The 13,820-nt window shown below is 44.6% G+C and overlaps 2 pseudogenes across 2 annotated transcripts; one reads left to right on the top strand and one right to left on the bottom strand.

Annotated features, from left to right (window-relative positions):
- Positions 1 to 8,453: 8,453 nt before the first annotated feature.
- Positions 8,454 to 8,959, top strand: LOC309796955 (ubiquitin-conjugating enzyme E2 D3-like; annotated as a pseudogene). Its single transcript has one exon. The product of its transcript is annotated as a ubiquitin-conjugating enzyme E2 D3-like (transcript).
- A 1,708-nt stretch (positions 8,960 to 10,667) lies between these two features.
- Positions 10,668 to 11,329, bottom strand: LOC309796954 (melanoma-associated antigen B1-like; annotated as a pseudogene). The gene has a single exon. The product of its transcript is annotated as a melanoma-associated antigen B1-like (transcript).
- Positions 11,330 to 13,820: the final 2,491 nt, after the last annotated feature.

The raw sequence follows: 13,820 nt of genomic DNA, 5'->3' as shown, positions 1-13,820 counted from the left end.
CTCTTCTTCTGCTGAACCGGGCAGCCAGCCCTTAAACCAAGGCCCTCATCTCCCTCAGACCCCACAGGCAGAGGTTAGGGGGCACCTGAGCCTGCCAGCTCTGCCCTGGCCTCCCGGGGCTAACGGCAGGGGCGGCATTAGAGGCAGCTCTCTCCACTGTGTAAGGAGCAGTCTCCATTTCCTCACTCAGGAGCTTCACCTTGACTCTGCACCCTGCCTGAGACTTTGCCCTCTGCTGACGTGAGCCCGTGACTGTCAGAAAAGGTCCTCATCTTCCTGGGACCCGAGCTTACACTCAGACTGAGCCTCATTCCGCCAAAGCTGATCTGGGGCTCGGCTATGCCTGCTAACAGCAAGGGTGGGACTCTCCGACCCCACTGTTCTGGAGTTGGTGGCTCCCTCAGTCCTCATTCAGGACTCTGGCGTCCAGTCCGGGTAGGGTTTGGGATTCCTCCCTCCACTGACACGAATCTGCATGCCTCAGACCGAAGCTCTCACCTCCTTGAGTAGCTAGAAGACAAGTCGGGGGCTCCACGTCCCGGCTACCTTATCTGGGGACTCCCAGATCTGAGAGCAGGGCTGCTGATTTGTGCAGTTCCCTGTTTTCACGAGAGGTCTGCTTACTGGCACGGATGGTCCTACCTCTGCTTCTTTTAGGGCCAAGTCTCCTCCCTAAGCTTAATGGGGTGGCCTTATCTATCTATCTATCCATCCATCCATCCATCCACCCAACTACCTGTTTTTTTACATTTCACACCCATTACGCATTGACTTTGTAACTGGTCGTTTGTACCCCTTAATTGTCCTCACCTAATTTCTCTCCTCCCCCCAACCACGTTTGTTCTCTGTTATCTATAACTGTTTCTCTTCTGTTGTTTGTTCATTTGTCTTGTTTTTCAGCTTCCACATATAAGTGAAATCATACGGTATTTGTTTTTCTCGGTCTGACTTATTTCACTTAGCGTACATAACACCCTCTAGGTCCATGCCCCCGCCCTTTCTTTTTGGCCGCACCGTGTGGCCTGTGGGATCTTAGTTCCCCCACCAGGGATCGAAGGTGCGCCCCCTGCAGTGGAAGCGAGGAGTCTTAACCACTGGACCAACAGGGAAGTCCTGCCCCCTTTGCATAAAGGCCTTTCTCTACCCGAACGTCCCCTAGCCCCCAACCCCACTTCCCACCCCAGGCAGGAATGAGGGCTTCTCTCAGCCTGAATTACTCTAGAGCATCGCACGAGGGAAGGCGGGAGGGGGCTCCGTGCAGTCACACCTTTCGGAAGGAGGGACCCTCGTTAGCTCGGAAGGTCCCACTTTTCACCTGCTGGGGACAAGACTACACCCTTTGCCTAAGAAGCCGCCCCCTCTAGACAAAGGCCCTCCACTCCCTGAGGCCCTCCACACGGCAACTCCAACAGGACTCCTCTGGCACATAGGTCACATCAGGGTCTCACGCTGCTGATGGCAGGCAGGGGCGGGAGGCGGGGGGTCACCTTTGTTATGGGGGGAGGGGGGAGGGAAGGTCCCTTCAGGCTACATTCAGGTCCTCACCGTGGCTCCGGACGCGTCCTCAAAACCCACGCTCGGCCGAACAAACCAACGCCGTGGCTAACCGTCGGGCTCCTCGCTTCCAAAGCGGAAGTCGGGGGGAGCCGCATCCGGCCCTGCGTGGGGTCTCCGAGGGCTGACGGCAGGGGCGGGACTTTGCGGGGATGCCCACTGTTAAGGGGTCAGCGTCCCTGCGTCCTGCCGGTGCCGCCTATCAGAGCCCGGGACCCCTCCCTCTATGGTCCCGGGTCCTCCAGCCTCCGAACCAAGTCCTCACCTCCCCGAGGCCCTAGTGGGGGGAAGTCAGGGCGCTGCTCGGACCATCTCTGCCTGACAAGACGGGCGCCACCCTGTGAGCCTCCCTGCTTGGGGGAGCGACCCCCTCATTAGCACTGAGGGTCCTCACCTTGACTCTGGTTATGGCCAACACGTCCCCCTCTGCACAGCTGGAGTCCGGTCTTGCTAGATGAGGCCCTTTCCTCCCTGACATCACACGGGTGGAATGAGGGGATGACTCAGCGGTAGCTCTTCTGGGTCTCCCAGGGCTAAGAACTGTACAGAATTCTATTTGGCCCCCTCTGCTTTTGGGGGTCCCCTCATAACACTCAGCATCGTCACATGAATTCTTGTTAGGGCTCAGGTCTCTATTGCTCTCTCTACAAAACTGAGGCCAACCCCATTGGACAGAGACCCTCACCTCGCTGAGACTTTCCAGGCTGAAATCAACCTGACATCTATGGCCAGAGCTTCCTGGGGATGACACCATCAGAGATTTTTCCGGGGCCTCCTTTTATGCTGATCAGTCCTGTAACTCCACTCTCTGCTTTCCTGAGGCTGCTTGTCTTACATCAAGGTCCTACTCTCCTAAGAATTCCAAGTTGAAAGTCAGGGTGATCCTCATATGACCATAGTCCATTGGGGCCTCCAAGAACAGGCAGCAGGGATGCAACTCTATAGGACCTCACTGTTCTGGCTGGGTCCTTCCATGATTCCTCACTCAACATGCTCACTACATCTAACAGAGCCTGGCACTCCTCCTTCTACGGAACTGAGCTCACTCTCCTTCGTCTTTGGATAACTCCTATATTCAGGGGTGACTGTCTCCTCAGTCCTCATTCATGGGGCTTCTTATATCTGCTTCTGTCTCTTGATTAAAGGCTTCCTGGGAAACGCATACTCCTACAAACACTTGACCAGTTACCCGACTGCAAATCTTGGGAGAACAGGGGTCTCTGTCCCGAAAGTGATGTAAGATTAGGAAAATGCAGCACAAATTAAGGAACTCAGGACAGATGTTATGCTGTCAGAGAAAAAAAGCTGATATATTCCTTCTCTTCACCAGCCAGACTTAGGGTAGTTCTAAAATATTTACTTTCTGCATAGAAGGATAGAGCCAGATAATCTTGTAAGCCCCCGATCATCTGAGAGGGCATCTGATTTTGCACATGCAGATGACCATATTGTTACTGAGCATTATCTCGTTCTCTCCTTTATTCATATCTCCCATTTATTTCGGTATTCGTCCTGCTGTGGGTATGTATTCCAATCCAGTGTTTTGGTCACAGAGTCCTTCTTTTCATCACTCAAGATACATTTTGAAGTGGTAGAAGACAGCGAATTAACTGACTCATGATCAGCCTCAGGCTGGGAGGAGTGGAATGGCGCGAGCTCTGGACAAATTCAGACCAGAGGTCTGGTCCCTGCCATGTGACTTATTAGCTGTGTGAACTCAGGTCCATCACCAAGCTCTGGGAGCCTCAAGTGAAGTGGCTTTGTTAAGCCCTATTTTGCAGGGCTAGTGGCATGCAGGTAATGTATGTAAAGCACCTGGCACAGCGCCTGGACCACATTGAGACCATACACAATGTCTGTTTCTACCATAATTATGATTATTTGGTCCACAGACGATGCCACCCACCCTGAAGGAATTTTTAAATCCAGGAGATATCAGAGAATATGTGGCATTCTAGGACATGGAACACCAAATCAGTCCAAAATGCTGTATACAAAGAATCTTCAATTTCCCCAATAAATCAAATATGAAAATTATATTTTCATTCCAACTGAATGAAATTCAAATATGCTAGAATTTGCTTCCAAGACTAACTCTTTCTGCCTTCCAAGCTGCCCTTTCATCTAAACTAAACAACCCCTATCATCACTAACTTCACCGTCACCGAAAATCTACACCTCTCGTAGACTTTGCGGAATTACAACCAACAAAAAACCTGAATGCGAAGCCCCTTTTAATAGAATGGGCTCTGACTCCTTGTCCCCCAGCAAAAAGTATCAGCCCACTGGCTTCTGAGTTTCCAGTTTCAGACTCCTGTCACCTTTATCTCAAAGACACTCCTTGGAGGTGATGTGCATAAAACACCTAGGTTGTGCACTGTGTTCACCTGCACTGGGACAGGAGCACAGGGCACGTTCCATCCCTGCCCCGGGTGGAGATTTCTCTCTGGTTTACTCGTGATTTCAAAGTAACTGTTAAGGGCAGTTTTCCATTCCAGGCTTAAGTCTCTTAACTCTGAGACCCACCATCTGAGGGTCTGGCCCCTGTCCAGCGTTTCCACAGCCTCGCTGGCTGGCTCACCATACGGCCTAACTTAAAATTATCTCCCACTGCAGGACTTTTATTGTCCTAAAGTCTCAAAGTGCCTTGCATCAGGACATTTACACTAGACTCCTCATGAGGAACCCCTCAACCCCCACTTCTTACCCCTTATTTTTAGATCTTTGTTCACCAGCTGCTTTATAGGAATGCTGCTCTTAGACTCTAGAATTCTACAGGCAGGGGTTGGGTCTATGTTTCTTAGCATCCCCAGTACCATCCAAAAGCCTTCTGAAGAGCAGACGCTAAGTTGATATTTGAACAATTAAAGATCAGGGCTGGGGCTTCCCTGGTGGCGCAGTGGTTGAGAGTCCGCCTGCCGATGCAGGGGACACGGGTTCGTGCCCCAGTCCTGGAAGATCCCACATGCCGCAGAGCAGCTGGGCCCGTGAGCCACGGCCACTGAGCCTGTGCGTCCGGAGCCTGTTCTCCGCCACGGGAGAGGCCACAATGGTGAGAGGCCCGCGTACCGCAAAAAAAAAAAAAAAAAAAAAAAAGATCAGGGCTTCCCTGGTGGCACAGTGGTTAAGAATCCACCTGCCAATGCAGGGGACACGGGTTCGAGCCCTGGTCCGGGAAGATCCCACATACCGCGGAGCAACTAAGCCCGTGCGCCACAGCTACTGAGCCTGCGCTCTAGATCCCGTGAGCCACAACTACTGAAGCCCACGTGCCAAGAGCCCGTGCTCTGCAACAAGAGAAGCCACCGCAGTGAGAAGCCCGTGCACCGCAATGAAGAGTAGACCCACTCGCCGCAACCAAAGAAAGCCCTTGCAGCAACGAAGACCCAACACAGCCAAAAATTCATAAGTTAATAAATTAAGAAAAAAAGAGCGTGTGTGCAAGAAGGCAAAATACTGTGATTTCACAGTATTCCCACATTCTTAAATAAGCTAAGCGAATCCAGGTATATATACTTCAATTTTACAAAGAAAGACTAAAAGGAATAAAACAAACCAAGAAGTGAATACCTCTTCAGATTTTTTTTTTCTGTATCTCATGATCACACAGACTTTACTGTGGAATAATTTCCTTTTTCACAAAAAATCCATATTCCAATGTTCTGAATGACAAGAAATGATTCAAGGATTTCCAGTTCGTGTTACATAATACCAAAATTCTTATTCTTCAACCTGATAAGCTGCACTAAATGTGTGAGTCATGTCATTAATAAACTTAGACTCTGAAGCTAAACACATCTTTAATTGAAAGGAACAACATTTAAAAATAGAAAAAAGAAAAATCTCCGATTTGTGCATATTGTCCAGGAACACACATATATTATATGTTGTGTTCCCATGAGCCACACCTTGGCCCTCCACTGGTTGGAAGACTGACTGCTTTCTTTAAATACAATGTGAAGTACCTGCTCAGACTTCACTAGGGACGGGACGAGCTTTGGGACATGCCCTGGAACACCCACCGGCCGGCGTAGCAGTATGAGCCCTGGCTACAGCTCTGGCTCAGTCTCTCTCTTCCTCATCTCTCCAAGCCTCTTCATACCAGGATGGGAAGGCACTGGGCTTGGTATCATTGACATTAGCCCAAAACTCACACATTCTTTTATATATCTCTATCCATATCTATCCTGGAAGCACCCCATATTAGTTTACAAAGATCATGCTCATTCTTTTTGAAAGCTACATAGTATAGTACTCCACTCTGTGAATATACCATGTTTTTTTTTCAATTAATATATTCACGGACATCGCAGTATTTTCACATTGTTGTGGATGTGTCTTCGGGGTTAATTTCTGAAAAATTGGAGTTACTGGCTCAAATGTAAATGCATATTTACTTTTGTTGTATCGCCAAATTCTGTTTATGCTCTAGTCTCATTCTTTGACGTGTAGCTGTCCAGCTACACGTCAAAGAATGAGATTAGAACATTCTCTAACACTACATACAAAAATATACTCAAAACCAATTAAAGACCTAAATATACGAGTGGAAACCATAATACTCCTAGAAGATAACATGGGTGGAACACTCTTTTTTTTTTTTTTTTTTTTGCAATGTTTTTTTTTGTTTTTTGTTTTTTTTTTTAAATTTTTTTTATTATTATTTTTTGCTTTATAACAAATTTAATCAGTTATACATATACATATGTTTCCATATCCCCTCCCTTTTGCGTCTCCCTCCCATCCTCCCTATCCCACCCCTCCAGGCGGTCACAAAGCACCGAGCTGATCTCCCTGAGCTATGCGGCTGCTTCCCACTAGCTATCTACCTTACGTTTGGTAGTGTATATATGTCCATGCCGCTCTTTCACTTTGTCACAGCTTACCCTTCCCCCTCCCCATATCCTCAAGTCCATTCTCTAGTAGGTCTGTGTCTTTATTCCTGTCTTAACCCTATGTTCTTCATGACATTTTTTTTTCTTAAATTCCATATATATGTGTTAGCATACAGTATTTGTCTTTCTCTTTCTGACTTACTTCACTCTGTATGACAGACTCTAGGTCTATCCACCTCATTACAAATAGCTCAATTTCATTTCTTTTTATGGCTGAGTAATATTCCATTGTATATATGTGCCACATCTTCTTTATCCATTCATCTGATGATGGACACTTAGGTTGTTTCCATCTCTGGGCTATTGTAAATAGGGCTGCTATGAACATTTTGGTACATGTCTCTTTTTGAATTATGGTTTTCTCAGGGTATATGCCTAGTAGTGGGATTGCTGGGTCATATGGTAGTTCTATTTGTAGTTTTTTAAGGAACCTCCATACCGTTCTCCATAGCGGCTGTACCAATTCACATTCCCACCAGCAGTGCAAGAGTGTTCCCTTTTTTCCACACCCTCTCCAGCATTTATTGTTTCTAGATTTTTTGATGATGGCCATTCTGACTGGTGTGAGATGATATCTCATTGTAGTTTTGATTTGCATTTCTCTAATGAGTAAAGATGTTGAGCATCCTTTCATGTGTTTGTTGGCAGTCTGTATATCTTCTTTGGAGAAATGTCTATTTAGGTCTTCTGCCCATTTTTGGATTGGGTTGTTTGTTTTTTTGTTATTGAGCTGCATGAGCTGCTTATAAATTTTGGAGATTAATCCTTTGTCAGTTGCTTCATTTGCAAATATTTTCTCCCATTCTGAGGGTTGTCTTTTGGTCTTGTTTATGGTTTCCTTTGCTGTGCAAAAGCTTTGAAGTTTCATTAGGTCCCATGTGTTTATTTTTGTCTTTATTTCCATTTCTCTAGGAGGTGGGTCAAAAAGGATCTTGCTGTGATTTATGTCATAGAGTGTCCTGCCTATGTTTTCCTCTAAGAGTTTGATAGTGTCTGGCCTTACATTTAGGTCTTTAATTCATTTTGAGCTTATTTTTGTGTATGGTGTTAGGGAGTGATCTAATCTCATACTTTTACATGTCCCTATCCAGTTTTCCCAGCACCACTTATTGAAGAGACTGTCCTTTCTCCACTGTAAGGTGGAACACTCTTTGACATAAATCATAGCAATATTCTTTTGGATCTGTCTCCTAAAGCAAAGGAAATAAAAGTAAAAATAAACAAATGGAATATAATTAAAGTTAAAAGCTTTTGCACAGCAAAGGAAACCATTGACAAAATGAAAAGACAACCTGCTGAATGGGAGAAAATGTCTGCAAATGATATGACCAGTTAGGGGTTAACATCCCAAATATATAAACAGCTCATATAACAGTTAAAAAACCTCCAAATAACCCAATCAGAAAAATGGGCAGAAGACCTACATAGACATTTTTCCAAAGAAGACATACAGATGGCCAACAGGCAAATGAAAAGATGGTCAACATCATTAATCATCAGATAAATGCAAACTAAAACTACAATGAGGTATTACCTCACACCTATCAGAATGGCCATCATGAAAAAGAACAGAAATAACAAACGCTGGCGAGCACGTGGAGATCTGTACACTGTTGGTGGGAATGTAAATAGGTGTAGCCACTGTGGAAAACAGTATGGAGGTTCCTCAAGCAACTAAAAATAGAGCTACCATATGACCCAGCAATTCCACTCCTGGGTATGTATCCAAAAGAAACAAACGAGCAAACAAAAAACAACAACCCCACCCCCTCACTAAGTTGGATGGTCTCCTTCAGGCTCTCCATGGTTCTCTGAGTCTAAGGGTTTCCACCGCTCATCTACCCTCCCCCCCAGCTTTGTCTACATGCCTCTGACCCCACCCTCCCAGTCCCACCTCTCTGTTTAGTAAGAAGGTGCCTGTGTCTGGCAGAGCCAGGATAGGATGAAGAGACAGTCCTTCCCAGCCGCCTGGATAATCAAGAGTTTTGGCCGGATCATTGAGCACAAACCAAGACCGTGAGGGGCCAGAGGAAAAGCACAGACTATGGTGCTGAAAGGGATTAATAAGGAACTTAGTGATTTGGCCCCTGACCCTCCAGCACACTGTTCTGCAGGTCCAGCTGGGGATAATATGTTTCATTGGCAAGCCACAATTATGGAAGCTAATGAAAACCCATCTCAAGGTGGTGGATTCCTTTTGACAATTCATTTTCCTACAGACTACCCCTTCAAACTACCTAAGGTTGCATTTGCAACAAGAATTTATCATTCAAACATTAACACTAACGGCACCATTTGTCTCAATATTCTAAGATCACAGTGGCCTCCTCCTTTCATTGTTTCGAAAGTTCTCTCATCCATTTGTTCACTGCTATATGATCCAAACCCAGATGACTCCCCCAGTGTCATACACTGCATGGATCTATAAAACAGAGAGAGAGAAGTACAAAAGAATTTCCCAGGAACGGACTCAGAGGTATGCCATGTATGCTACCTTAAAGTCAGAATAACCTGCATTATAGCTAGAATAAACTCTAAATTACTGTTAAAAAAGGAAAAAAACACTCATTCGAAAAGATGCACGCACCCCAATGTTCATAGCAACATTACTGACAATTGCCAAGATGTATATACCACATCTTCTTTATACACACATACACACACACACGCACACACACACACAAACAATGGAATACTAGTCAGCCATAAAAAAAGTATGAACTTTTGCCATTTTGCAACAACATGGATGGAGCTGGAGGGTATTATGCTAAGTGAAACAAGTGAGATAGAGGAAGAAAAACACTGTATGATAATTCTTATATGGAGAATTGCAAAAATAAAGCAAACTAGAGAAATATGACAGACTCACAGATATAGAAAACAAACTAGTGGTTACCAGTGGGAAGAGGGAAGGGGGAGGGGCAGGGGAAGGATAGGGGATGAAGAGGTACAAAATACTATGTATAAAATCAATAAGCTACAAGGATATATTGCACAACAAAGGGTATATAGCCAATATTTTATAATAACTGTAAATGGAATATAATCTTTAAAAATTGTGAATCACTCTGTTTCGTACATGAAACTTATAAAATATTGTACATCAACTATACCTCAATTAAAAAAGATCTACTCTCTTAACAACTTTCAAATATACAATACAGGATTATTAACTATAGTCACCATGCTGTACATTACATCCCCAGGACTTCTTTATTTTGTAAATGGTTTGTACCGTTTGGCCATTTACACCCACTTCATCCATCCTCCACCCCACACCTGTGGCGACCGCCAATCTGTTCTCTGTATCTCTGGGTGTTTTTTTTTTTTTAAATTTCCACATATAAGTGAGATCATATAGTATTTGTCTTTGTCTGTCCCTCTGTGTTATTGCAAATGGCAGGATTTCCTTTTATTTATTTATTTTTTTAATGGCTGAATAATATACGAGGGAGGGTGAGAGTGTCACTGTGTGAGTGTGTATCACATTTTCTCTATCCATTCATCCATTAATGAACACTTACGTTGTTTTCATGTCTTGGTTATGGTAAATAAATGAATATGGGGGGAGTGCAGATATCTTTTCAAAAAAGTTGTTGTTTTCTTTTCCTTCGGATACATTTCCGGGAGTGGAATTGCTGGATCACATGGTAGTTCTATTTTCAATTTTTTGATGAACCTCTATACTGTTTTCCATAGTGGCTGCATCAATTTACAGTCCCATAAACTCATATTTTCTGAATAATTTAAGCACATCCTAAATGCAAAAGGTATATATCTTTTCCTAAACTTAAAAGGTGTATATCTTTTAAATTTTGGAAAAGAAAGACTGGATGGAGTACACCAAACTCATAAGTGAACAGCTTTAATTTTTTTTCTCTATTTTCTTATCCTATTCTACTGTGGACTTCTTTCACATTACCAAGGATATCCCTATTCCAATTCCATGCAGTCTTGTTCTGGATCACATAGATGATTTAAAATTTTTCAATTTGTATTTCAAAAAACAAAATTCTTACTTCTAAATCTGATAAAGAGCAATAAGTGTGTGACCCACGTCATTCATAAGCTTACGTTCTGAATCTAAATAAACTTTCTTTTGAAAAGAAAATCACTTGAAAATTACCAAAAAAATAAGTCAACAGGAATTTATGCCTATCAGGAACACTGGTTAACAGGCTTTTCCAACCACACAGTGAAGAATCGGCCTCTACCTCACTAGGGGTGACAGGAGCAACTGGATGTGGCCCTGGAATGTGCACTGGCCGTGGCAGTAGTGCCAGCCCTGGCTGCAGCCCTGGCTCGGGCTCTCTCTCCCTCACCTCTCAAAGCCTCTTCATACCAGGATGGGAAGGCAGTGGGGACCCTATCAGTGACCTTGGCCAGACACTCCAGGGCTTTCATCTTGCTGGTTTCAGCTTGGGCTCTTGATCGCTGTCGCGCATCTGATGATACACCAGGCACTTTTCCTGCACCAAATATTCTGTGATAAGCTTCCTGGGCTCCCCAAAGATTGAATGCCTCCTTCCACTATAGACGTCCCTAATATTCAGGAATCCCCAGATCTCCTCCTCAGAGGCGCGGTCACCATTCAAGAAGATCACACACCCAGGAGAGGCATCAGGAGCCCATCCTTCGGAAACCCCCAGCCACTGCTCAGACTCCCATCGTTGGTGAGGTCTAGCTTGCTGACAAAGGCATAGGAGTGACCACTCGGCTTGACTTCCTTCAAGTCAAGGCCACAGACCAGTTCCGTGTGCTCAGTGGCTCTCCTTAGGATCTCGGGGAATTATTCCCTGTACATTTTGTTGACAACCTTCAGCATGTCTGCCTTCATAATGGGCTCTTTTATATTTCTGCAGTAGGAATTGCATCAACATCCCTGCCTTCCTGGTTAGAAGGTCTTTCCGGAAGCTCTCAGTGGAGGTTGAGGCTTTAGAGCGACGTGCACTTTCTCATCTTGGCTCTTGACATCTTTTTCAGACATTGTGCATGAAACAGCTGAGAAGTAATGATGGTGGATGTGGATCTCTGAGGCTCCTAGGAATGCCAGCCACAGGGGAGTCCAAGGAAACATCCCCAAAACAGGAGAGGAAGAGAAGGGGGATTCTTTCCTGCTGAGTGGTTTGAGCACCCTGGAGATCCTGGGTCTCACCCCGGGCATGCTGGCATTTCTCACGAGCACTGAGTTTACTCTTGTGACCCTAGGGAATGATGAGTGTGATCAGGAACAGCAGGCAGGAGTGTGGGTGATGCCCGCACTTGGAGGAGGGAAGAGGAGGGAGAATGAGATGGTGTGAGGACCTTCAGCAGGGAGATTCCACATAAGCTTTAACCAAGTCCATCTCTGCAGGTTCCCTTGAGGGCACTGCCCTAGGACTCTGCAGGGCTCTTGTTCTCCTGGTCAACCTGTCCCCGAGAACCCAGTGGAGAAACGGTGAGCCTTAGGCTGCAGCCTGCCTGCCCTGTGTTTTACTGACTAGGGTGACAGCATGGTTGATAGTGGGGCCACTTGTGTTTTTCAGTGTAGGGAGTCCTCTATGTTTAGCTTCAGGATTATCATGACAGCTCTTGGCAAGGCCTGGAAACTCCCCTCTCTGTGAGTCTAAAGTTGACACCCCGAAGCTCTCCGGGACCCACAAGAAGGAAGTGACAGGGGCACCTCAGCCCACCACTCTTATCAGGGGGAACCCAGTAGTTAAAGCTCCGTGGGTACCTCTCTGTCCTGAGCTTGTCAGATCCTAAGTGGTCATTTGGAGTCCTCACTTGGATACCGCACAGGGTCATGGACTCTTCCTTTTGCTCACTGGGGGCTGGACCTTCAGACCGAGGATCTCACCTCCTTCCAGAACTCATATAAAATGGGATGTGGATCCATGAAAGAAATAATTGACAAGCGAGATTTCATTCCCTTAAACTTCTAATCTGCAAAAATACACCATCAAGAGAACAAGAAGATGAGCTACAGTCTCAGAGGAAATATTTGCAAAAGACAGATCTGATGAAGGCTTTTATCCAAAATATACAAAGAACTCTTAAAATTCAATAAGAAGGAAACTAACAACCCGATTAAAAAAATGGACAAAAGATATGAACAGATACCTCACTGAGGAAGATGTACAGATGGCAAACAAGCATACGAAAAGATGCGCACCATCATATACCATTAGGGAACTGCAACTTAAAATTACAACCAGATACCACTACATGCCAAAATCCAAAGGACTGACAGCACCAAACGCTGGTGAGGATGTGATTCAATAAGAACGCTTGCATTGTTGGTGGTGATGCAAATGGTATAGCCACTTTGGAAGCCAGTTTGCAAGCTTCTTAGTAAACTAAACGTATTCTATACTGTTGGTGGGAATGTAAATTGGTCCAGCCACTATGGGAAACAGTATGGAGGCTCCTCAAAAAAATCAAAAATAACATGATATTGTCGGCAATCCCACTACTATCCAAAGGAATTGAAATCAGGACCTTGAAGAGATATCTGCATTCCCATGTTCACTGCAGCATGATTCATAATAGCCAAGCTATGGAAGCAACCTAAATGTCCACCGATGGATGAACGGATAAAGGAAGTGTAAAGTATACATACAATGGAATATCATTCAGCTTTAAAAAGAAGCTAACTTCTCCAGCTATGACAGCGTGAATAAATCTAGAGAACTTTATGTTCCAGTGAAATAAGCCAGACACAGAAGGACAAATACTACATGATGTCATTTATATGAGGAATCTAAAACAGTCAAAGTCAGAGAAGCAGAGAGTAGAGTGGTGGTTGCCAGGGGCTATGGAGATGGGGAAAATGAGAAGGTTTTAATCAAAAGTTACAAAGTTTCAGTTATGCAAGGTAAGTCCTAGGGATCTACTATACAGCATAGAGCTTACAGTTAAGAAAACTATATTGTACACTTTCTAACAGGTTAAATCTCACGGTCAGTGTTCTTACCACACACACAAAATAAAAAGGGTGGGAGGAAACATTTGGAGGTCATAGATATGTTTATGGCATAAACTGTGGTGACTGATAGTTTCACAAGTGGATACTTATCTCCGAACTCATCAATTTGTATTCATTAAATATGTACGGTTTTCGTGTGTCCATCCTACCTCGATAAGTTGCTTTTTTAAAACACCAACATACTCATACATAAACATACTCTTACCATACAATCTAGTAATCATGCTCCTTGGTATTTACCAAAATGAGTTGGAAACTTACATCCACACAAACACCTGCACGCCGATGTTTATAGCAGCCTTACTCATAATTGCCAAAACTTAAAAGCAACAAAGGTGTCCTTCAGCAGGTAAATGGATAAATAATGGAATACTGTTCAGTGCTAGAAATAACTGAGTTATCAA

This window comes from Mesoplodon mirus, assembly GCF_964341445.2.
Source record: "Mesoplodon mirus genome assembly, chromosome: X".
NCBI classification, from domain to species: Eukaryota; Metazoa; Chordata; class Mammalia; order Artiodactyla; family Ziphiidae; genus Mesoplodon; species Mesoplodon mirus.
The sequence above is the reverse complement of the archived record's forward strand: the minus strand, read 5'-3'. Positions and strand labels throughout refer to the sequence as shown.